The 24,450-nt window shown below is 37.3% G+C and overlaps 1 pseudogene; it reads right to left on the bottom strand.

Moving 5' to 3' along the window:
* Nucleotides 1–186: 186 nt before the first annotated feature.
* On the bottom strand, nt 187–2,155 carry LOC148197029 (transcription factor bHLH91-like; annotated as a pseudogene).
* Between the last annotated feature and the right edge of the window lie 22,295 nt (nt 2,156–24,450).

Here is a 24,450-nt window from a genome sequence, read left to right as displayed (position 1 = left end):
CGAAAAGTCCTTCTTCCCCAATCTTCACATTCTTTGCCCTAACTTCATCGACGAACTCACTGGCTGGCTTGTGCAGAGAAATTCCCACCCTAACCACAATCGGGATACGCTTCTTCCCCACTCCTCCATTATAGGTGAAGTGTCTCATTCTCCTATCTCATTTTGTTTTCCTGTTACTGTTTTCGATTACGCGTCAATGGTTGAACCTTTATCCTTGTAGCGTTTTGCAGTGTTCTGAGCTGAGGAAGGTGGTGGGTGGCTGAGTTGAAGGCTAGCATTGTCGAGGGAGGATATTGGACGACGCGGCATAGACGAGGCGACGTAACCAGGGCAGTGTCGCTGCGTGACAAGCTCTTCCACTACTGCTTCAGAGGCTATTGAAGGGGCTACCGTCGAGGTAAGTTGTTATTTTGATTGATGAACTATAAAAGCTAAGAAGCATTTCTTCTGACTTTGTTCAATGTATGCTCTGAATTAGTTTGTGCAATATGATTTGTTATAGAAAAATTGTTCAAAGTTGGCATTTTGATTGATAATGCATTTTTTAGAATTAGCCATTTTAAAACTAAAGCAAGCTAATATCAGTAGATTATGAAAACTGATAACAATTACTCAATGAGAGTAAAAAGCTACTGGTACACCTAAAAAGCCAATTCCATATAGCATAAGTAGCGAAAAATTCCATATATCTCTGTCCTATACCTATGGAAGGTGTTATATTCTTGTCAAGGTTAATGTATAGACCTATAGAAGGGAAGCCTGTCCTACATGGACACTGATATCTCTGTCCTATACCTAATACCCATAACCTTATAAGTAAGTTGCACTGAATATAGTGCATTCAAACTTCATTTCAGTTACAACCTTTTTTTTAGTCTTAGTTAATTAAAATGTAGATCAATCAAAACAACGATTGATGGTAGACATATTCTCCATCCTTGATGGAGGACTTATTCTCTCTAAAAAATAGTATATTCAAGATATCCTCCATTGAGCAAAGATGGATAATTCTAAGCCTCAACCTACTCGTATGATTTCAGGTTTAAAGGTCACTACCAAAGGTTTTTGCATCTGTTTTTGATCCTTCTTTTTCTAAATCTAATATTGGTTCTTCACAATATATTAGTATTACTAAACCACAATTATCCTTTTCAATTAACAAAACAGAACAAAATCAATCACTCAGTTGTACTTTCTTTATACTCAAAGACATTAGCTTTAATCAATGTTGGGTTTAAAAATAAGATATTTTTCTCAAAGTTTACATTTTCTTTACGTCTAAAACAACCTTTCCTAGAAAAAAGACATTTTAAACAATTGAAGAGTTACTTTGAAATAGAAATAGCAGGAAAGAAAAATGTCTATAATTTGACAGAATGTCAACAGTATAATTTACTCAAAAATGTTACCTTGGAGGGGTTTGGGATGAGTTCTTTCAAAGCATCAAATTTACTACTCAAATCCACTCTCCTTTGTCTCTCAGTAGTGGTACTGGTAAACTGGTTGGTCCTTTTCCCCCCTCTATTTTTCCCGACATCTTGAGTGAACTCCACCACCCCATTTCCAAAATCTTGGTAGGCAATTCCACTGCCTTGTATGACACCCCCTCCTCCAAAGGCAAAATCATTTCCAAGAGCTGGGGGAGGTGCTTGCAGGTTGAGATGCAAGAAAGGGTCATAGGAAATAGATGAGAGATAGTGCTGTCTGTTGTTCCCATAGGGCCAGAGAGTTTTGGAAGATTGGTGCTTTGGTTTTCAAAGGTCATTGGCAAGTGGAGAAGCGTGAGGAGATCTGGTGTTGGTGTGGAATAAGGAAATTGGTGATGATGGTGTCCCCTCTCAAGTGCGGAGGAGTGAGTGGGGAAAGAATAAAGCTCCTCACATGAACCATGGTTGTTCACCACTTGCACAAACTGGGGGTTCAAGTTATTAACTTCATTGTATGAGTTTTGTTGAGGGTGTGCACTGATTTCCATAGCAATAGCAGAAGCATCTTCTCCAGTGGAAGATGTGTAGGCTAAGTTTTCCATCCCAAGGGTGTTTTGGGGCTGCATGCTAGTCACAGACATAACTGCCTCTGATTTTGAATCCATCTGGGAAAAACAGTCTTCTGCCACCATCCCATTCGGATCAAAGCAACAACTTTCTTCGTACATGTTTGGACCCCTAGTGATTTTGATCTTTGCCTCTACAAAGAAAAGGTATAATTAATATAACATAGGAACTAATGCAGCTTATAGAAAACAAAAGGGTCAATAAATTACTGATTTGTAATCTTCCAAAGTTTAACAAAATTTCATAAAAGTGATAGAAGTTTTTCTATAAGAGTGGTTGTGTGGGAGACGTGTAATTCTCTTGGTGGTTTTGAGGTTACACAGATTGTGAAGGCTTTTTCAAGTGTACTGAGCAGATACCATACATGGAATGGTGTGAGTGAGCCAAATGACCAAAAGGGGTCTCATTCTGTTACTTGTTCTGCAGATTCCCGTCATGTGGACCCCACCGAGTGATCTCCTCCTTATTGTTTCAGATGCAGACAGCACCAGCGTGCATATCTACTCCTCATTGCAAAGATGCTTCAGCTTTTTTATTTTTCTAATATCAAATTTATTATTACATGGAATGTATGATATTAATATTGCAATATTAAAAACAACAATCCCTTTCCTAGCCAATGCCTTATGCATGAGGTACCTACAAGAAAGCAAGAATGTGACACTGTTTTGCCAATCTGCATAATTTGACCATGGGATTATGTTCAGCAGTACATTCGCTAACATTTACCGAGGGCTTCTGCCCTTCGGTAATTTACCGAGGGCTTTTGCCCTTCGGCAATTTCCGAGGGCTTCTGCCCTTCGGTAATTTACCGAAGGCTTCTGCCCTTCGGAAATTACCGAAGGGCAAAAGCCCTCGGTAAATGTTAGCGACAAGAGAATTACCGAGGGCTTTTTGGCCGTCGATAAGCCGTCTGTAAATGTCTTCTACCGACGGTTTTGGGCTGTTTCCGAGGGCTTTTGGCCTTCGGTAATGCCCTTCTTTTTTGTAGTGTTATTATAAAGTTACAAAGATAGATTATAATTATAAAGCTACAAGATCTTCACCAAAAGATGAATAAATTTATTATAAAGTTACAAAGATAGATTATAATTATAAAGCTACAAGATCTTCACCAAAAGATGAATAAATTTATTATAAAGTTACAAAGATAGATTATAATTATAAAGCTACAAGATCTTCACTAAAAGATGAGACAATAATTGTAGAAGTTAATATTAGAAAATCACCATTAGAAATTCCAAAGAGATTAAGTCATGAAGAAGTAGTAAACAAAATTATTGAAGAATGGATATTAGAGAATGTAATAGAAGAACCAAAACTTTATAATACTCAAATAAGAAAGATACTACAAGAAGGTGTTAAAGCGGTGCAGCGGAATGGTTAGCGTGAACAACAAACCAAGAGGGGGTGAATTGTTTTCTTATTGCAAGTCGTGCCTTTAAATATTTGCTCTTTTAATTTAAATTCTTTAACAACAATTTAAAACAAATAAGAGAATAAGGAAGAGATAAAATTGCATAGGTGATTTTATATTGCTTCAAATCACAAGGATCCTACGTTCAGTTGTTGATCTCAAATGAAAAATAACAATCCACTATCACAAACCAACAAATTGTTACAATTACAAAGAAAATAGACAAGTTTAAGGTTAAAACACTTGAAACTCACTTCCCCTAAAAGCCAAAAAGGATAAACACCTCCTTTGAATCTTCACAAAGGATGACAGACTTTAATTCAACAATAGCAACAACACTTAATCACGACTCTCATGAAAGTTCTTGCTTTATGTCCACATCAAGTTCTCAAAAGCCACAAGCACAAGAGTTTCACAAACCCTAAAACACACTTATTACAACACATAGCAAAACAAATAAGATTTTCAAAATTCATGTATTTCGAATGTTAGAATGAGAGTCACAATCCAATTTATAAAGATATCACTCAAGGATACCTCCAAAGCTTGTTGTCAGTTATTTAACGCATGAGAATCAATTATCTAAATGAGGTAATCAATTTTGTATTTAATGAATTCCCACGGTAAAAAATTTACTTGAAAATTCTCATAATTACTCGTGATAATCGATTATGATAAACCAATCGATTACTAATAATTGATTATCATTAGTTGGGAATCGATTATTCTGAGTCAAAATAAGGTTTTCTGATTCCAAAACAAATTTTAAAGAAAACCAAAAGTAGACAATACATGGAGTCAACTTCCTATACATAAGACTACGAAAATACAAAAGCTTTAACATAAGACAAGTCTTCATGAAGTTCTTCTTACAACATGAGCACTTGAGATTTGACTTTGAGACATCATCAAAACTTTTAAGCTTCATCTTTATGCTAATTAACAATCTCCCCTTTTTGATAATGATCAAAACTCCTTTGATTTAAAGTCTTTTGTAACATGTACTAATATGTAAAGCATACACAACTTAAAAGAAAAGGGATTAGTAGACAAAGAGATAAATAAATTAAGTTCTCTTTAGTATAAATAAATTAAGTTCTCTTAAAATTTATCTTTAAATATATTGCTCCCTCTTTTTGATCATTATTAAAAAGAGTTATGTATGATAAAATAGTTTCTCCCCCTAAAAATAAGAAACTCCCCCTAAATATAAGGCAAATATTAAAATAAAACAACATAAATAATAAGGCAATTTTTCATTAATATAAAAATATGAAACATAATACAAGAAAAGAATAAGATGGAAATGGGATGCATGAATGACATTTAGAACTCATCACTGTCACCATCATCTAAAGGTTTAACTAAGTCCTCTAATGCATGGACCCTATCATTTAGACTCCTAAGGAGAGAGCATACTTCTTCATGTCTAGGGGCTTGAAGAAGATATATGTCGGATAACTACCTAGACAGACTCTCTAAAGAGCAAGAAGAACTTCTTGGAGTTGCTGCAAACGGTCCTGCTTCATCTTGGATATCATTCATCTGTTGGTCTTCATCTTCAACCTTTGGGTTCTTCACATCATCACGAGGGATGTAGGTGTTTCCTTGCAAGATGAAACCCATCTGGTGGAGGGAAGAGCTCCCTATCTGACTCTCTCGGTGAGTGCTCTAGAATGCCTCATTTGAGACATCTACTCCCTTGTACTCGCAGATCCTGGATACCAAGAGAGCATATGGAAGAGGGTAAAGAGTGAACCTCTTAACCTTCATCATAATGTCACAGATAAGGCTAGATTAGTGAATCATGATCCCATTGACGATCTCATAAATGATCATCAGGTCCACCTCTGAGCATTGGGCATGATTTGAAGCACGAGGACAAAGCAAACACATAATCAAGAAGTGAATAAGCCTCTCATCTCTCTTGAGACCACCCACAAGAAATTGTTTCCTGTTAATCTGAACCTCATGATTCTTCAAAAAGGAACGAAAGGCCAAAATGTTGTTGGAGCCTTCTAATTCCTGAGTCAGCATCACAACATCTTCATTCACGTGAATTTGAGCCACTGTTGTCCATATATCATCGTCCAGAACAATATCTACTCCCTTGACTCTGGTGGAGTAGACCCCATCGTGTACCTTCAAGTTAAAGTAAAACACTCTAACCAAATCCGGGTATAACTTACCTTGCATCTCTAGTAGGGACTAAATGCCTTGGTGGAAGATGAGTGGCAAAACCTTAAACCCATAGATGTGGAACCAGTTGAGATTAACGTACTTAGGGGATATCAACTTTCTTCCCTTCTAAAATGAGGTGAAGTCACGGTGCTTTTCTTCGTCGGAGATCCACCCAATAAGATTATTGCCACAACTTCTCAAATTTAGGGATAAGGATGGACGAGAGCCTCCTTCTTGTTAGAAACTTTCTTCTATCAGCGATATGGAGAAGGAGACGAAACTTAAATGAAAAAGAATGAGCAAGATTGCACAAAGAATGATCAAATAAGCATACAAGACTCAATGCATGAGCAAACAATCGATTATGACCCCTATATATAACAAATGGACGTTAGATGCAACATAAATGGAAACAAATGGCCATTTATAGCCATTACAACAACTAGTTATTTTAGTTCTAACAATCAGAACTCGTGTGATAATCGATTATTTTGAGTGATAATTGATTATCGCTTGAAAAACCAGAAACCTGGAACACAAGATAATCGATTACGGCTTCCTGGTAATCGATTATTGTCGAACCTATGATATATCTAATGAGATGGATAATCGATTATCAGTAGGGGATAATCGATTATTGCACGATGATTTTTGAAAACATGAAAAATGCAACAAACAAGACCCTTAAGCAATTTATAGGATCCCCAAGTCCCTCTTAAGTTCATAAAACCTATCTTTGGGCAATCTTTGGTGAAAATATCAACTAATTGGTGTTTGGTATCTACATATTCTATAACATAATCCCCCTTTTGGATATGATCTCTAAGAAAATGGTCTTAATCTCTATGTGTTTTGTTCTAGAGTGCATAATGGGATCTTTAGTAAGATTGATGGCACTGGTATCACACTTAAGAGCTATATGGTCATGGTATATATCAAAATCCTTTAATTGTTATTTCATCCACAAGATTTGGGCACAACAGTTACCTGCAGCAATATACTCAGCCTTAGTGCTGGAAAGAGCTACACATGCTTGTTTCTTAGACTGCTAGGAAACTAATGATCTACGTAATAGGTGACATGTACTAATAGTGCTTTTTCTATCTATCTTACAACCTTCACAATCTGCATCTGAAAACTCTACAAGACAAGGTTCAACTCCGGAAGGATACCACAACCCAAAAGACATAGTTCCCTTAAGGTACTTAAGGATACGCTTAACTGTGGTAAGGTGAGACTCTCTAGGACTAGCTCGGTACCTAGCACAAACACACACACACTTTGCATGATATATGGTCTACTAGCATTAAGCGTACCTGATTCATCCTTGTCAAGGTTACAGGACATTCCCACAAGAGTGGATGCCTCCTTAGCTTTGTCCATTTCAAACTTTTTTCCCACAATATTTAGTTTAGAAAAGAAACGTACCAACTTTCATTTGCTTTATTTGTAAACCAAGGAAGAATGTCAACTCACTCATCATTAACATCTAAAACTCACCCTGCATAGTCTTAGCAAAATCGTCGCAAAGAGATTTATTAGTTGATCCAAATATAATATCATCAATATATACATGGGTAAGTAGAATATGTTTTCCTACTCTTTTTATAAATAAAGTAGAACCAACTTTACCTCTATTAAATTTATTTTCTTATAGAAAATTGTTAAGCCTTTCATACAAAGATTTAGGAGCTTGTTTTAAACCATAAAGAGCTTTCTTTAATTTAAAGATTTGATTTGTATATTTATGATCTTTACAACCAGGTTGTTGTTCAAAAAATACATCGTCTTTTAGAAAACCATTTAGGAAAGAACTTTTAACATCCATTTCATATAATTTAAATTTCGTAATAGATGCATAAGCAAGAAGTAGGCATATTGCCTCTAACCTGGCAACAGAAGCATATGTTTCATCATAATCTATGCTTCTTCTTGACTATAGCCTTGTGTAACAAGCCTAGCTTTATTCTTGGTGATGTTTCCATCTTCTTCCAATTTGTTTTTGACCAGTCATTTAGTTCTTATCACTTGATGGGTGTTTTCTCTAGCGATTAATTCCCTCACTTGATTTCTTTCAAACTAATTGACCTCTTCTTACATTGTTATACACCATTGATAATCTTGGAGAGCTTCCTTTACGTTCTTAGGTTCTAACTGTGAAACAAAAGCCATAGTCATACAATAATTTCCTAAGTTTCTCTGAGTACTTACCTGATGGAAGCCAACTCTAGCTGGAATCAAGCCAGTAGCAGCTCCACAGACGAATCAAAACAAGTGCAGCGAAAATGGTAGAAAATGGGTGATGTTTTGATGTGTTTTACTAGAAGGAGTGTATGTAGAGACCTCTCAGCTCAGAAGGCCTTCATACTAGCGAAGGAAGCTAGAGGAAAGGGTAGTGAAAGTGAAGATAAAGAGTGACTCAAGAGCATATAGGGCTGGAAAGAAATTTTGGAGCATTTCACTAAAGCTCAAAAGTGATTTATAGGTGAAGAGGGGCCTCATTTCTTACCTAATTGCCTCCAAAAATTCAAATATAAGTCGAGCTTGGGGACCAAGCTAGCTCGGGCACGCTTCCCACTCCAAGCACACAAGGAAAACATGTGAAATTCAAAATCTGATATGCAGTGGCTAAGCCAAGAAGGGTTTTGGCTGGGCCAAATTACAATCCAAAAGTCATTTCCCTTTGTATTTCTAATCCGGAAGCAAAGCTGCCAAATCTGGAAAGTCTTGATTCTTCTCCCCTTTTTAGCTCCTTTGCTTTCCTTGGGTTCTTAAGCTTCTTGCGTGGCTAAACCATGGTCTCCAAGCTTTATTACACCCTACAAAACAGTTGTAGAAATGTTTTAGAAAAGAGAAGAAGGATTTGTATAAGTAACCTTTCATAAAAGCAACGTGTTAGGCGATCCTTCTTCTTCTTGAATCTTCCTCGCCATGGCTCAAGTAAGAGGTCTAATGTGATTCCTTCATGGTCTTCCATCAGACCCTCCCTCTTGAAAAGGATTTTTCCTCAGATCTACTTCATCCTTTTTATCATCTCCTATGAAAGGAATTAAGTTGTAGATGTTAAAAGTAGGACTGACACCATAACTTTCAGGAAGGTCTAGTATGTATGCATTATCATTTATCTTTTTGACCACTTTGAAAGGACCATCTCCTCTTGAAATAAGTTTGGACTTTCGTTATGATGGAAACCTTTCCTTTCTCAAATGAAGCCAAACTAAGTCCCCTTCTTTAAAAACTATTTTCTTTCTCCCTTTGTTGTTATATTATGCATATTTTTTAGTTTGTTTTTCAATTTGGGTTTTAACCTTTTCATGTAATTTGTTGACAAACTTCACTCTAAATACGCCCTCTTTATGAACAAAAGAAGATGATTATGGAAGAGGTACTAAATCAAGAGGTGTAATAGGGTTGTGTTGATGGATTGGCAAGTGTACCAAATCGCACAAGTAATATAAAATGGTAAGACCAAGTATCGTATCCCAGAGGATTCTCGACACTAAACAATTGTGTGATAACTCGATTAATTAAGACTTAAATAAAACGAGATTGTTGGATTCAAATGCAAAGACATAAAATTAAATATGAATGCAAATTGATCAATAGTAGAGTAACACAAAGATGAACGAATGTGGTTTAATATGAGATGAATATGATGTTAGGGTTTGATTTCACTAAATTTACTCTCATGTATATAAGAATTCTTCTTTTTACATTAATGTTAACGTCACTCACTAAATTTCTTAGAACCCAATCTCTCAGCGCAATAAGCCTGCCTTAATTCCTAGTTCGTGGAATTCCTAGCGTTCCTAGAAAATTAAGTCTGAAGATCAAGAGCTTAAGACAACCAAGTACTCGTACCCTCATCCCTGAGAAATATTACCCTTGGGAGAATTAAAAAAGAACCTGAATTGTAAGGACCTCCCGACACTCACGCAATTCATAAATCATGCTACTAAATAAGTTAATAGAGCAAGCATTGAAACAGATGAATTCCCTAACAATTCATAAAAAACATATAAATTAAGAATCAATTCAAATACATGAGAGTTCACAAGGTTACATCATCCCTAACAACAAATAGAGTTTAGTTTCCCATAGACATGGAAAAACTATATGAATAATGGAAAAGCATGAGATAGTGAAACCCTAAGAGTAGAAGAGGAAGCTCCCGCCTCCAGATCCGCCTTTAGAGAGTAAAAGAGTGTGTTGTTGTGTTGCTCCAACAAGAGATGCAAAACCTAGAGCGCCTGGGTCCTTTAAATAAAATCGGAAAAGAGTAGAAACAAGGCCCGGTCCAAAAGAGTCGAAACAGAGCAAAAATTGGGCCAGATCTGCGACGCACGATGCTCGGGCGCCCGGGCGGTGGACGATCCTCATGTATGGCTTAAGCCTTCAATTAGTTCCCCATAGACATGGAGAAACTAGATGTGCAATGGGAAACCATGAGATAGTAAAACCCTAAGAGTAAAAGAGGAAGCTTCCGCCTCCAGATCCGCCTTTAGAGAGTAAAAGAGTGTGCTGTTGTGTTGCTCCAGCAAGAGATACAAAACCTAGAGCACCTGGGTCCTTTAAATAAAGTTGGAAAAGAGTAGAAACGGGGACCGATCAAAAAGAGTCGAAACAGAGCAATAATTGGGCCGGATCAGCAATGCGCACGCTTGGGGGGCCAAATTGGCCGCCCGGGCGGTGGACGTTGAATTCCGGAAGGCTCGAGCATCCAATTTCGCCCAAGCTTCGACGCCCAAGCTTCGACGCCCAAGCTTCGACGCCCAGGCGGTAATAACAGTTGAAAAACTGTTATTTTCATGCTTAAAATTGATACTAAAAGCAACCTTTAACACTTAGAAACTAGCTTGAAATCATGCTTTTGTTTATATTTTTGGAAATAAGAGAGCTGGACAGGTTTATACTTGATTTCAGTGTTTTATGCATGTTTTAAGGTGAATTTGATGAAAAAAGTGAAGAAGGATAAAGATTGAATCAGAAAAGAACTCAAAAAGTGCAAAAGAAGAGAAGCCGCAAGTACCACTCAGCGCCAATTTACCGTTGAGCGACACTAATGAACTCCCGTTGGCTCCGCTGAGGGGTGAAATGCCGCTGAGGGGAAGAATCAACTCACGCACTTACCGTTGAGCGACACTATTTTGGGCTTAGGCCCACTTTTCTGTAATATTTGGAATAGTATATAAGCTTTAGGACTTCCTAGGGTTTGTATCTTTGACAGAGTACGAAGCAAACACTCACCTTTCCACCCCTTGGAGGAAGATCTTGGATGCTAAGGCTACCTACTCAATTTTCTAGGGTTCTATCTTTCACTCTTTCATTGTATTTCATCTAGTTTCACCATGAATATGGTGAACTAAACTCTTCTTGTTGTTAGGGAATCAATGTAATCTTTTGAAGCTCTCATATATGGAATTTGTGTTTAAACATCTTATTTGAGATACATGCTTTCTTTCATTAAGAGTTAAGGTTTTTCCTCTTATCTCAAAGCATGCATTGTTTAACTCATTCGATGTCATGATTATTGATTTTGTCGATATGGACACATACGGGGAAATCTAGATCCGGGGAAATTCTCCCAATAGCATATTGCCTAGACATAGGGATATGAGGGTTGGTTGCCTTTAAGCTTTTGTGCTTCAGAATTAATTATTAGGGATGCTAGGAATTGTATGAACTCGTAAATAAGGATAGACTTTCTTCGCAAGGTAATTTAGAGAGTGGCGTTAACATTGATGAAAAGAATGATGCATTCCTAAAATATATGAGAGTGGATAAGATGAAATTGATTACCCCAACAACATACTCATCCATATAATTCGTCCAGTGTTTATGTTCTTCTTTCCCATTGATCATCACATGCATACATGTTTAATTCTTGTCTTTTGCATTTGAAACTTATACCAATTTGTTCACAAGTCTTAAATAATCAAGAAATCATATAACTAACTAGGTCGTGAGTCCTTTGGGAGAACGATACTTGGTCTTACCGAGTTTATTACTTGATACGATTCGGTCACACTTGCCGAGGGTTAAACAAGTTTTTGGCGCCGTTGCCGGGGAGTCGTGGTTTAGCTAGTTTATTTGTGTGATTATTGATTATCTTTGACTTGAATTTTGAAATTTGAATTTCTGTTTTTCTTTTCTATTTTTATTTTTCGGCTTTTATTTTATTTTATTTTATTTTATTTTCTATTTTTTATTTTTTTTTCGGTTATTATTTTATTTTATTTTATTTTTCTATTTTTATTTTTCTATTTTCTGTTTTTATTTTTTTGTTTTTATTTTATCTTCTTATCTCTTATTTTATATCTTCTTTTATATCTTTTTGTGCTAACAAATTTTTCTAGGGACTTGTTTTCTTGTGTATGTAGGAAGCAATTCGAACTAGAAGCAAGAAAACCTCGGAACCTCTTCTTGAAGGCTTAGACAAGAGTAGACGGAGGAGAAGAATCCATACATCTAGAGAACTTTTCCCTCCTCCGGAAGATCCTTTACAACCTTCACCACAAGGTTCTCACCATAGCACTGAGGAGATGGAGAATAATAATGTTAGATAGACTCTTACAGATTACACCAATGTGGTTGGCCCTCAACATTTTAACAGCATAGCAAGACCGAGGGTCAATGCAGCTAATATGGAGGTGAAACCGGCATTAATCCAACTGGTTAAGAGTAACCAATTTAATGGGTTGTCTCATGAAAGCCCATATGAGCACCTCACAACCTTTAATGAAATTTGCAATACAATGAAGATAAATGGGGTGCCTGACGAAGCAATCAAACTTAGCCTATTTCCATTCTCATTAGGAGGCAACGCTAAGCTTTGGTTGAACTCTTTTCTAGAAGGGAGCTTTACAGAGTGGGAAGCTGTGGTGACAAAATTCTTGAACAAATACTTCCCACAATCCAAGGTAAACAAAGGGAAGCAAGAGATATCATTTTTCAGGCAAGGCATGGAGGAATCACTAGGTCATGCTTGGGACAGATACAAAAGCCTATTAAGAAAGACTCTCACGCATGGATTTGACGAAGTAGAAGTAGTCCTAATCTTCCTTGGAGGTCTTGGTTCACAAACCAAGTTGATGCTAGACGCCTCAGCTGGAGACAATATCAAATGGAAGACTCCAGAGGAAGCTACGGAAATAATTGAAAACATGGCTACTAGTGAAAATGAGCTGAATAGTGAAAGAGGAGCTCCTAGTCAGAAGGAGTTGCTACAATTTCAATCAAATGATGCCCTGCTTATTCAAAATAAGATTATTTCTCAATAGTTGGAAGAAGTATTTACGAAACTTTCTCAATTACCACAGGAAATACAAAATGTTTCAATGGTTCAATGGCAGCAGCAAAAATGGCAAACGCAACCTACTCCATCTGGGAAGACAAAAAACTTGACGAGACTTTCCAACAATTCTTGAAGACGAATGCATCTTATTGTAAGAATGTGGAAGTTGCACTTAAAAATATGAAGATCTATAGCGAGTAAATAGTTGACAAGATGAAAAATGGTAATCTTAGAGAGGAGTGTAAGACTATTGTGACCAGAAGTGGTAAGGTGTTAGAGGAGAGAAAAATAGAAAGAGAGGAGAAAGAAAATGAGAGTGAAAAAGAAACATGTGAGTGGAAAGAAAGAGTTGAGAGAGAGAAAAAGAAAGAAGAAGAAGAAGAAAAGAAAGAAAAAAAAAGAGAGAGATGAGAGACAAAAAGAAAGAGAGTATTGAAAACCACTTCCTTATCCAAAGAACTATTCAAGGAAGGAGAAAGAAAAACAGTTGGAAAGATTCATGGAGTTGTTTAAGAAGTTGGAGATTACTATACCATTCTCTAAAGCATTGCAACAGATGCCATCATATGCAAAATTTTTGAAGGAACTCCTTACAAAGAAAAACAAGTACATTGAGAAGGAAACTATCAAGGTACAGGGTAACTGTAGTGCAATCATACAGAAATTACCTCCTAAGCTTAAAGATCCAGGAAGCTTCACTATTCTGTGCACCATAGGAGACTTGGAAGTTGGAAGAGCCTTGATTGATTTGGGAGCTAGCATTAATTTAATGTCGTTATCCATGTGTAAAACAATTGAGGGTTTGGAAATCAAACCTACAAGAATGGCTCTTCAACTGGCAGATAGGTCTCTTAAATATCCATATGGAGTAGTTGAAGACGTTTTAGTGAAGGTTGACAAGTTTGTATTCCCAGTAGATTTTATTGTAATGGAGATGGAAGGGAATAATGATGTACCTCTCATTCTTGGGAGACCTTTTATGAAGACTGCTAGAGTTTTAATTGATGTAGAGAATGGTAAGCTTAAAGTAAGAGTTCATGATGAAGAAGTCACCTTTGACGTATTCAAAGCCATGACATATCCAAATGATGATAAAGCATGTTTTCAATTTGACGAACTTGATGAAGTTTGTATGATGCAAGAACGGATGGTGCGGTATGTTTCTCCATTAGAGAAAACTCTTATTGATGCTTGTGATGATTTAGATGAAGGAGAAGAGAAATTAATTGAAGAATGTCTGATGACTTGGAAACATTGAAGAAGATTCCAGTGGAGGATACAAAGTTTGAGATAATTGATAAGGAAGAAGAAGTCAAAGCAAAAAAGTTAGAATTCAAAATACTACCAGCACATCTGAAGTATGTTTTTCTAGAAGAAGATGGAACAAAGCCAGTTATCATCAGTAACTCTTTGTCCCCACAAGAAGAACAGTTGATAGAAATTATAAAACCTAACAAAGAAGCGATTGGGTGGTCAATCTCATATCTTAAAGGTATTAGCCCAACTTATTGTATGCATAAGATCTTTATGGAAGATGATTATAGACCGATTGCTCAACCATAGAGAAGGTTAAATCTTGTAATGAAGGAGGTGGTTAGAAAAGAAGTGTTGAAACTTTTGGAAGCTGGTATCATCTATCCAATATCTGACAGTGAATGGGTAAGTCCAGTACAGGTGGTTCCAAAGAAAGGCGGAATGACAGTAATTCAAAATGATAAGAATGAACTTATTCCCACACGGACAGTTACTGGATAGCGAATGTGCATTGATTACAGGAAGCTAAATAAAGCCACTAGGAAAGATCATTTCCCTCTCCCTTTCATGGACCAAATGTTGGAAAGATTAGCAGGTCAAGCTTTTTATTGCTTTCTAGATGGATATTCTGGATACAATCAAATTGTGGTAGATCCAAAAGACCAAGAGAAGATGACCTTTACTTGTCCTTTTGGTATCTTTGCCTATAGAAAGATGCCATTTGGATTATGTAATGCTCCAACTACATTTCAAAGGTGTATGCAGGCGATTTTTGCAGATCTCCTAGAAAAGTGCATTGAAGTCTTCATGGATGATTTTTCAGTCTTTGGAAATTCTTTCCAAAGGTGTTTGACTAAATTGGATATTGTTCTTAAAAGATGTGTTTAGACAAATCTTGTTCTTAATTGGGAGAAATGTCATTTTATGGTAACCGAAGGAATTGTGCTAGGACATAAAATTTCTGCTAAAGGGATTGAGGTTGATGACAAATTTATGATCACCGAAAAACGGCGCCACAAACTTGTTTAACAATCGGCAAGTGTGACCGAATCGTATCAAGTAATAAAACAAGGTAAGACCAAGTATCGTTTTCCCAAAGGACTCACGGCCTAGTTTAGCTATGTGATTTGTTGATTATTTAAGACTTAAGAACAAATTGATTATAGGTTTTAATGCAAGAGACAGTAATTAAATATGTATGCATGAATTTGATCAATGGAGAAAATAGAATACAAACACTTCAATGAATTAGATGGATGAGTATGTTGTTGGGGTTATCAATTTCATCTTATCCACTCTCATATATTTTCAGGAATTCATCATTCTTATCATCAATGCTAATGACACTCTCTAAATCACCTTGCAAGAAGGCCTATCCCTAATTACGAGTTCATACAATTCCTAGCATTCCTAGTAATTAGTTCTTAAAGTTCAGGAGCTTAAAGGCAACCAATATGCTATTGGGAGAAATTCCCCGGATCTAGACTTCCCCGTACGTTCCCGTATCGACAAAATCAATAATCATGACAATGAATGAGTTAAACAAAGCAAGCAATAAACAAAGAGGAAAAACCCTAGCTAAAGATGAAAGAAAGCATATATCTTAATATAAGACATTAAATCACAAATTCCATATATGAGAGTTTCACAAGACTACATTGATTCCCCAACAACAATACAAGGTTTAGTTCACCATATTCATGGTGAAACTAGATGAACAATAATGAAAGAATGAAAGATAAAACCCTAGAAAGAGGAGGAGGTAGCCTGAGCATCCAAGATCTTCCTTCAAGGGGTGGAAAAGAGAGTGTTTGCTTCGTCTCTGCCAAAGATACAAACCCTAGGATGTCCTAAAGCTTATATACTATTCTAAAAATACAAAAATTAGGCCCAAGCCCAAAAATAGTGCCGCTCAGCGGTAAACTACCGCTCAGCGGTAAGTGCGTCAGTTGTTTTTCTCCCCTCAGCGGCCTTTTCACCCCTCAGCGGATCCAACGTGACTGCCTGAGTGTCGCTCAGTGGTAAACTGCCGCTGAGCGGCAGTTACGGCTTCTCCTTTTGCACTTTTTGATGTCTTTTCTGATTCCATCTCTATCCTTCTTAACTTCTTTCACCAAATTCACCTTAAAACCTGCACAAAAACACTGAAATCAAGCATAAACCTGTCCAGCTCTCTTATTTCTAAAAATATGACCAAAAGCATGATTTCAAGCTAGTTTCTAAGTGTTAAAGGTTGCTTTTAGTATCAATTTTAAGCATGAAAATAACAGTTTTTCAACTGTTATCACAACCCCAAACTTAGAACTTTGCTTGTCCTCAAGCAAACAAGATGTAACTCAATCTACTACCAATCCTTATAATGGTTCACCCATTCAAAAATCCTCTTTTCAAGGTAAGTAAAACTTCAATCAAACTCATGACAAAGATTTCAATCAAGATGTACACGTGCTTTGGTGTTCACAAAGTCACTTAATATCCAACAAATGCTATTTTTCATGAATGATCAATCAACTAAACATGGATGTTCATGTGCTCAATGAATATTTCCTCACTAGGTAAAGTGTTTCACTCAAACACAAGTGTATAAGAGGTAATCACTCATTCACTCTACTATCACAATGTCACATGAATCGTCTTTGCCTTTCATTTAACCATAATCAAATAAATTCACAAGCATGCATCATCACAAGGACTTTTTCAATGGCTTATAATGTGGCTGGGCTAACAAGAAAATTGGTTTTTCTGGATCACAAAACCCTTGAGTTAAGAGAATCATATCAACACAATTATTCTTATTTATTCCCAACTTTCTTTTGCATTGAGCTTTGCTTTTTCTTTTCTTTTCTTTTTCTTTTTCTTTTTCTTTTCACATACTTAATTCTTAGCTCTTAACTCAATGCTTTCAATTTCTATTTTCCAACAACCCCAAACTTCAACATTTGTCAATACCACAAAATATTTTCTACTTAACTCAAAGGTAAAACTTTTCAACAAGGGTTTTCAAATCATATTCAAGGCTAAGGGTTCAAAGGATAGAACACCAATTGTTCTCTTTTAGTGGCTAATCATGAAATTGGTTAATATAAGGGTTACCAACAAATGGCCTTGATCATATGATGCAAACAAGCAAGTAATTCAATCATAGAAAACCTGGGCAAAGTCATTCATGCTTTCACAGTAATAGTATTCAACAATAACAAAAACTTTGAAGCTCAAAACCTCACATATAAGCTCATTCACATTTGACATACACATCCTGCTTAATACCACAATCACAATCATAATATCATGCATTTGTTCACAAAGCTTGTGAATCACCTGTATAATGTACATCTCAACATCAATCCATATCAAAGTATCATCAAGCATCACTTATCAAACAATCACAAGCATAAGCAAACCATCATACCAGACAAAGTTTCCAATTGAGTACATCAAACCCTATTCTAAAACAACAGTAAATAAGTTCAGAACAAAAAACCAAATAAAACCATAAGTCCTGCTCTAATTATGATGCCATTCATCAGTAAATGCTATCTCATCTCCTCATCAATCTGAGCTGTCATCTGTATCCTCCTCTTCTTCCTCATCTTCCGCATCCTCAAATGCATCATCATCAGCTTCATCATCTTCCTCCATCTCCATAGCTGAAGCTTCAGCTGCTTCAGCTCTGCCTCCTTGTACCTGCTCTTCTGGCCAAGCTACTACATTATGAAATTCCTCCATAGTCCACCTGTGTGCTGGAGGTGTATCATACATTCCAACAATCATCTCTGCAGTAGCCACCTGTCCTCTGTGAATAGACTGTAACTGTGCACCTATAAGAGACATGTACATGTCCCTCATTTGAAAAGGTTCTGCTTCATGTGTTTCAGCAGATGCCCGACTCTGTGCTTGCCCTCTTTCTCTGCGAGTACGACGTGGTGGAACTGGTTGAGCTACTTCATCACCTCCACAATATTGTCTATAATAAGCCTCATCAATTGCTTTCCTTGGCCTTTCAAAGGGTGGAGATGAAGTATCCACCCCAGCTATCTTGCAGAGGTGTGTGATTAAAGACGGATGTCCTAGGGGTGCTTTGTTGTTTGTTGTGTTAGCACACACCCTTATCTCATCAGCTATTACGTGTCCAATATTGACATTCAAGTTTTTGATTGCACAATAAAGGAGGAGTGCCCTGCTAAGAGTAATGTCTGACACATGAGAACATGGTTGAATGTTGGCATGAGAAAATGCTATCCAATACTTTGTAAGAGGAGTCAAGTCAGTTCTCCTAATGTTTACCGCAACGCCAGTTCTATTCCTTTGAAAATGTCCTCCAGGCACACATAAAACTCTCTCTACATCCTCAAAATCAGCTCCTTCTTCCATACAGAGAACAAACTGGCACTGCTCACCAGCCCACACAGTATCCAAGAAGTTGTTGATGGAATCAAAATCATACCTGATAGCATGGCCTCTGACATAGCCCAAGTAATTCTCAGCTGGATAATCACCAATCTTTCTTGCATTAGTGTAGAATTCTTTTACCACAGCTATATTGGCAGGTGTAGGGTATGTGGCTAGCTTTCCCCAATCATTCCCTAACAATTGCTCTCCAAATTGAGGAGCAAAGTTAGGTATCATTCCAACCTTTCTCTCCATCAATAGCCTCCTATCTTGGACCACCTTGAAGTGCTTCTCATGTTTGCGAGATAGGAACCTACTAGAATGGGGTTGTTCTGGTTCCTTTTCTTTTCTTTTGGATGCCATGGTCTTAAATCTTTTGCCTGAAGAGGATGCCATTCCTACATCAAACACAAATACCAAACCACAAAACATGTTGTTAATCATTAGTAAAACACAGAAAACACCTTATTTCGAGGCTAGACTACCACTGAGGGTCAAAAATCACCCCTCAGTGCCACCAGTGCAGCAATCCAGAACGCAACTTATTAAAAACAACATATCTGTCAGAGTGCCGCTCAGCGGCAATTTACCCCTGAGCGGTGACTCTGGAGATTTTTGAAAAATTTGTTTTTACCCTATCCTAACTCCACCCACATGCAATTTTCAATTTTCCAGTTCAAAATCATTCAGTTCAATCGGTTCAAACTTCAATTAAATCATCAAATCATGCATAAAAATCAAAACCCCTAAAGATTCATGCTTTAACAATCAAATTCAAATTCAAGAACCCTAGAATGAAAAATGCTTGACTTACTTGGGTGGAGATGCTAGATGAACTGAGAATGCTTTCAAACTATGATGCTCTCTCTTCCTACCCCAAACTTAGATGGAAAACTATTGGTAAAATGAGTGAAAGAGAGATTTTCTCAAGAGGGATGAGGGAAAAGTTGTAGAGAACCTTTGAAAAAGTATGTAGCAGTGTGTGTGCAAAGAAAAATCTGAAAAGAGAAACTAAGGTGCAACTTAGGGTATAAAAATACCCTAATGGGCTCGGGTTCCGCTTAGGGGCAACCTAAGCCCAGTCTGCGACACTACCGCTCAGCGACACTTTCGGGAAGTGCTCTTCTTCTTCCTAGCTTAACCTAGGTGCCTCCTACCCATGCCTCTCACTTACTCCCTACAATAACATGCTCAGATTACTCATGCAAAATCCTATTATGCAACTACAACAGAACAAACAAAAATATAATCAATCAACTGGGTTGCCTCCCAGGTAGCGCTTGTTTAACGTCACGAGCCTGACCCAACATCCACCAGCACCCATCAGTAGGTGCAAAACTTTCTTACCAACACCCATCAGTAGGTGTAACAAACCTAGTATCCTTCAGTGGATACTTAACCACCTAGCATCCTTCAGTAGATGCTATATCCCAACAAAATATTTACAGAAATAATGTCCAAAAGTTCAGAATTACATCACCAAACCAAAAATTAAAATTTCTTAAATCACTGGGTTGCCTCCCAGCAAGCGCTCTTTTAACGTCATTAGCTTGACCCAATAAAGTTCAAGTTCCTTCTTCCTGGTTGATGTCCATATTCCACCAACTCCTCAACTGCTTCCGGTGTACTGTTTTGACTCTTCTAGAATATGGAGACTCTATCTCTATCATCTCCTTTTCTTTATAGCCTTTCACAACCCACAATTTGTTTTTGACTCTCACAGGTGTACCCAGTTGGAGTTGTTCTTTCATCCAGTCATCAGGAACTTTCCTTCCTCTTCCAATCTTCTCTTTTTCCGGTACCTGAAACAATAAACAATGTTTACCTTTAACCTTGGGCTTTTCATCTTGAGAGCTAGTCATGAGTACATCTTGAAATGCAGCTTTATGGCTAGCTTCTTCCTCCTGCATCTGCCTCTCGTCTTTGAAGACATCTACAACAACTCTCTCTTCCCTGTCTTGGAGCACCACTATACCTTCGTTCACATCAATGATAGCTTTGGCCGTTTTCATAAACGGTCTTCCAAGAATAATGGGTATCTTTTCAGTCTCCATCTTCATCACCACAAAGTCTACCAAGAACTGGAGTTTGCCCACACAAACTATAATATCTTCTGCTATTCCACAGGGTTCCTTTGAAGATCCATCTGCCATTACTAAGTTAACCTTTACAGGTTTCACATCAACATCACCGATCTGCTCCAGTAAAGAATAAGGTATCAAGTTAACACTTGATCCTAAATCGAGTAAGGCTTTGTTTATCCTCTTCTTCCCTATTGTGCATGGAATGGAGAAACCTCCTGGATCTTTTGCCTTTAGAGGGAATGGCTCCTTTTTAACAGCTTTATACTTTTTTGTATCATCCTCTCTACGTCTTTTCCTTGTAGAGACTTCTTCTTCAGGTTTAGTATAAACTGCAATTTGTTGTAGTATCTGATTCCAAGGTACATCATTGTCCACCATCTTGAATAATTCTGTAAAATCAAATTGCTTCTTTTGATTCATTGGAAAAGGAAAAATATCATTACTCTCTATCTCTCTTCTGTCTCCTTTCTCTTTTCTCTCTTTTTCTTTTTCTCTCTCTTCTTTTTCTTTTTCTCTCTTTTCTCTCTCTTCTTTTTCTTTCTTTTCTCTCTTTTCTTTTAACTCAACTCTCTCATCATTTGTACTCTCCACCACTTTGCATTCTTCCCTGGGGTTAACCTCAGTATTAGCCCCAAAATTTTTGTTTGGCCTCTCTTCCAATTGCTTGGTAATCTGACCCATTTGAGTCTCCCAATTCTTAATAGAAGCCTCAGTGCTTCTTTGAGTAGACTCAGTTTTCTGTATGAACTAATTAAGAGTTTCTTCCATCCTTATTGACCTTTCATTTAGTATAGCCATCTGTTGCCATAAGGTTGGTTGTTGATTTTGCTTATTGAATTGCCCAGTTTGTCCATGACCAATGCTTAGGTGTGGTTTCCACCCTTGATTAAAATTCCCCTGACGGTATTGATGGGCCATGAAGTTTACATCCTCTAATGCTTCTACTGGAAAAGCGCATTGACCATTGATATGGTCACCTCCACATAATTCACACAACTGTGATTGAGCATGTGCAACAGTCTTTAACTCTTTTGGTAGTTGTGCAAGTGTTTTCGTAAGAGTCTCCAGTTGTTGAGTTAGTATCTTATTTTGTGCTAGCAAGGCATCATGGGTTTGTAACTGTAGAACTCCTTTTTGTTGTATAGGAGCTCCTCTTTCACTGTTGAGCTCATTGTCACTAGTAGCCATATTGTCAATGATTTCTGTAGCTTCCTTTGGAGTTTTCCATTTGATATTTCCTCCTGCTGAGGCGTCAAGCATCATCTTGGTTTGTGGACCAAGACCTCCAAGGAAGGTTAGGACTACTTGCACATCATTAAAGCCATGCGTGGGTGTCTTTCTTAATAAGCTTTTATACCTGTCCCATGCATGCCCCAGTGATTCTTTCATGCCTTGCCTGAATGATGAAATCTCTTGCTTTCCTTTATTTACTTTTGATTGTGGAAAGTATTTGTTTAGGAACTTGGTCACCACTGCTTCCCACCCTGTAAAGCTTTCTTCTGGAAAAGAATTTAACCAAAGCTTAGCATTGCCTCCTAGTGAGAATGGAAACAAGCTAAGTTTGATTGCTTCATCCGGCACCCCATTTATTTTCACCGTGTTGCAAATCTCATTAAAAGTTATGAGGTGCTCATATGGGCTTTCGTGAGATAACCCATTGAATTGATTACTCTTCACCAGTTGAATTAATGCTGGCTTAACCTCCATGTTGACTGCATTGACCCTTGGTCTTGCTATGCTGTTAAAGTGTTGAGGTCCAGCTATATTTGTGTAATCTGCAAGAGTTCTTTTGGCATTATTATTCTCCATATTTTCAATGCTATGGTTAGAACCTTGTGGTGATGGTTGTAACAGAGTTTCCGGAGGAGGAAAAAGTTCTCTAGATGTACGGATTCTTCTCGTCCGTCTACTCTCGTTTAAACCTTCAAGAAGAGGTTCTGCATTTTCTTGCTTCTAGTTCGGATTGCTTCCTGCATACACAAGAAAACAAAACCCTAGAAAAATTGGTTAGCACAAAAATATATAAAAGAAGATATAAGATTAGAGATAATAAGATAAAATAAAAACAGAAAATAAAATAAAATAAAAGAAGATAAAATAGAAACAGAAAAACTAAAAACAGAAATTCAAAATTTAAAATTCAAAATTCAAGTCAAAGATAATCAATAATCACACAAATGAACTAGTTAAACCACGAGTCCCCGGCAGCAGCGCCAAAAACTTGATGACAAATTTATGATCACCGAAAAACGGCGCCACAAACTTGTTTAACAATCGGCAAGTGTGACCGAATCGTATCAAGTAATAAAACAAGGTAAGACCAAGTATCGTTTTCCCAAAGGACTCACGACCTAGTTTAGCTATGTGATTTGTTGATTATTTAAGACTTAAGAACAAATTGATTATAGGTTTTAATGCAAGAGACAGTAAGTAAATATGTATGCATGAATTTGATAAATGGAGAAAACAGAATACAAACACTTCAATGAATTAGATGGATGAGTATGTTGTTGGGGTTATCAATTTCATCTTATCCACTCTCATATATTTTCAGGAATTCATCATTCTTATCATCAATGCTAATGTCACTCTCTAAATCACCTTGCAAGAAGGCCTATCCCTAATTACGAGTTCATACAATTCCTAGCATTCCTAGTAATTAGTTCTTAAAGTTCAGGAGCTTAAAGGCAACCAATATGCTATTGGGAGAAATTCCCCGGATCTAGACTTCCCCGTACGTTCCCGTATCGACAAAATCAATAATCATGGCAATGAATGAGTTAAACAAAGCAAGCAATAAGCAAAGAGGAAAAGCCCTAGCTAAAGATGAAAGAAAGCATATATCTTAATATATGACATTAAATCACAAATTCCATATATGAGAGTTTCACAAGACTACATTGATTCCCCAACAACAATACAAGGTTTAGTTCACCATATTCATGGTGAAACTAGATGAACAATAATGAAAGAACGAAAGATAAAACCCTAGAAAGAGGAGGAGGTAGCCTGAGCATCCAAGATCTTCCTTCAAGGGGTGGAAAAGAGAGTGTTTGCTTCGTCTCTGCCAAAGATACAAACCCTAGGACTTCCTAAAGCTTATATACTATTCTAAAAATACAGAAAATTAGGCCCAAGCCCGAAAATAGTGCCGCTCAGCGGTAAGTGCGTGAGTTGTTTTTCTCCCCTCAGCGGCCTTTTCACCCCTCAGCGAATCCAACGTGACTGCCTGAGTGCCGCTCAACGGTAAACTGCCGCTGAGCGGCAGTTGCGCCTTCTCCTTTTGCACTTTTTGATGTCTTTACTGATTCCATCTCTATTCTTCTTCACTTCTTTCACCAAATTCACCTTAAAACCTGCACAGAAACACTGAAATCAAGCATAAACCTGTCCAGCTCTCTTATTTATAAAAATATGACCAAAAGCATGATTTCAAGCTAGTTTCTAAGTGTTAAAGGTTGCTTTTAGTATCAATTTTAAGCATGAAAATAACAGTTTTTCAAAGAGATAAAAAGGATCCTGGAACACCCGTTGGCTCCGCTGAGGGGTGAAAGTGCAGCTGAGGGGAGAATTGACTACGCGCTGGTACCGCTGAGCGGTGGTCTTTTGGACTTAGGTCCACTTTTCTGTAATATTTCTAATAGTATATAAGCTTTAGGACGTCCTAGGGTTTGTATCTTTGGCTGGAGACGAAGCAAACACTCACTTTTCCACCCCTTGGAGGAAGATCTTGGATGCTCAGGCTACCTACTCATCTTTCTAGGGTTCTATCTTTCA

The sequence above is a fragment of the Vigna umbellata genome, chromosome 6 (genome assembly GCF_029865625.1).
Source record: "Vigna umbellata cultivar VRB3 chromosome 6, Vumbellata_1.0, whole genome shotgun sequence".
Taxonomy (NCBI): domain Eukaryota; kingdom Viridiplantae; phylum Streptophyta; class Magnoliopsida; order Fabales; family Fabaceae; genus Vigna; species Vigna umbellata.
The sequence above is the reverse complement of the archived record's forward strand: the minus strand, read 5'-3'. Positions and strand labels throughout refer to the sequence as shown.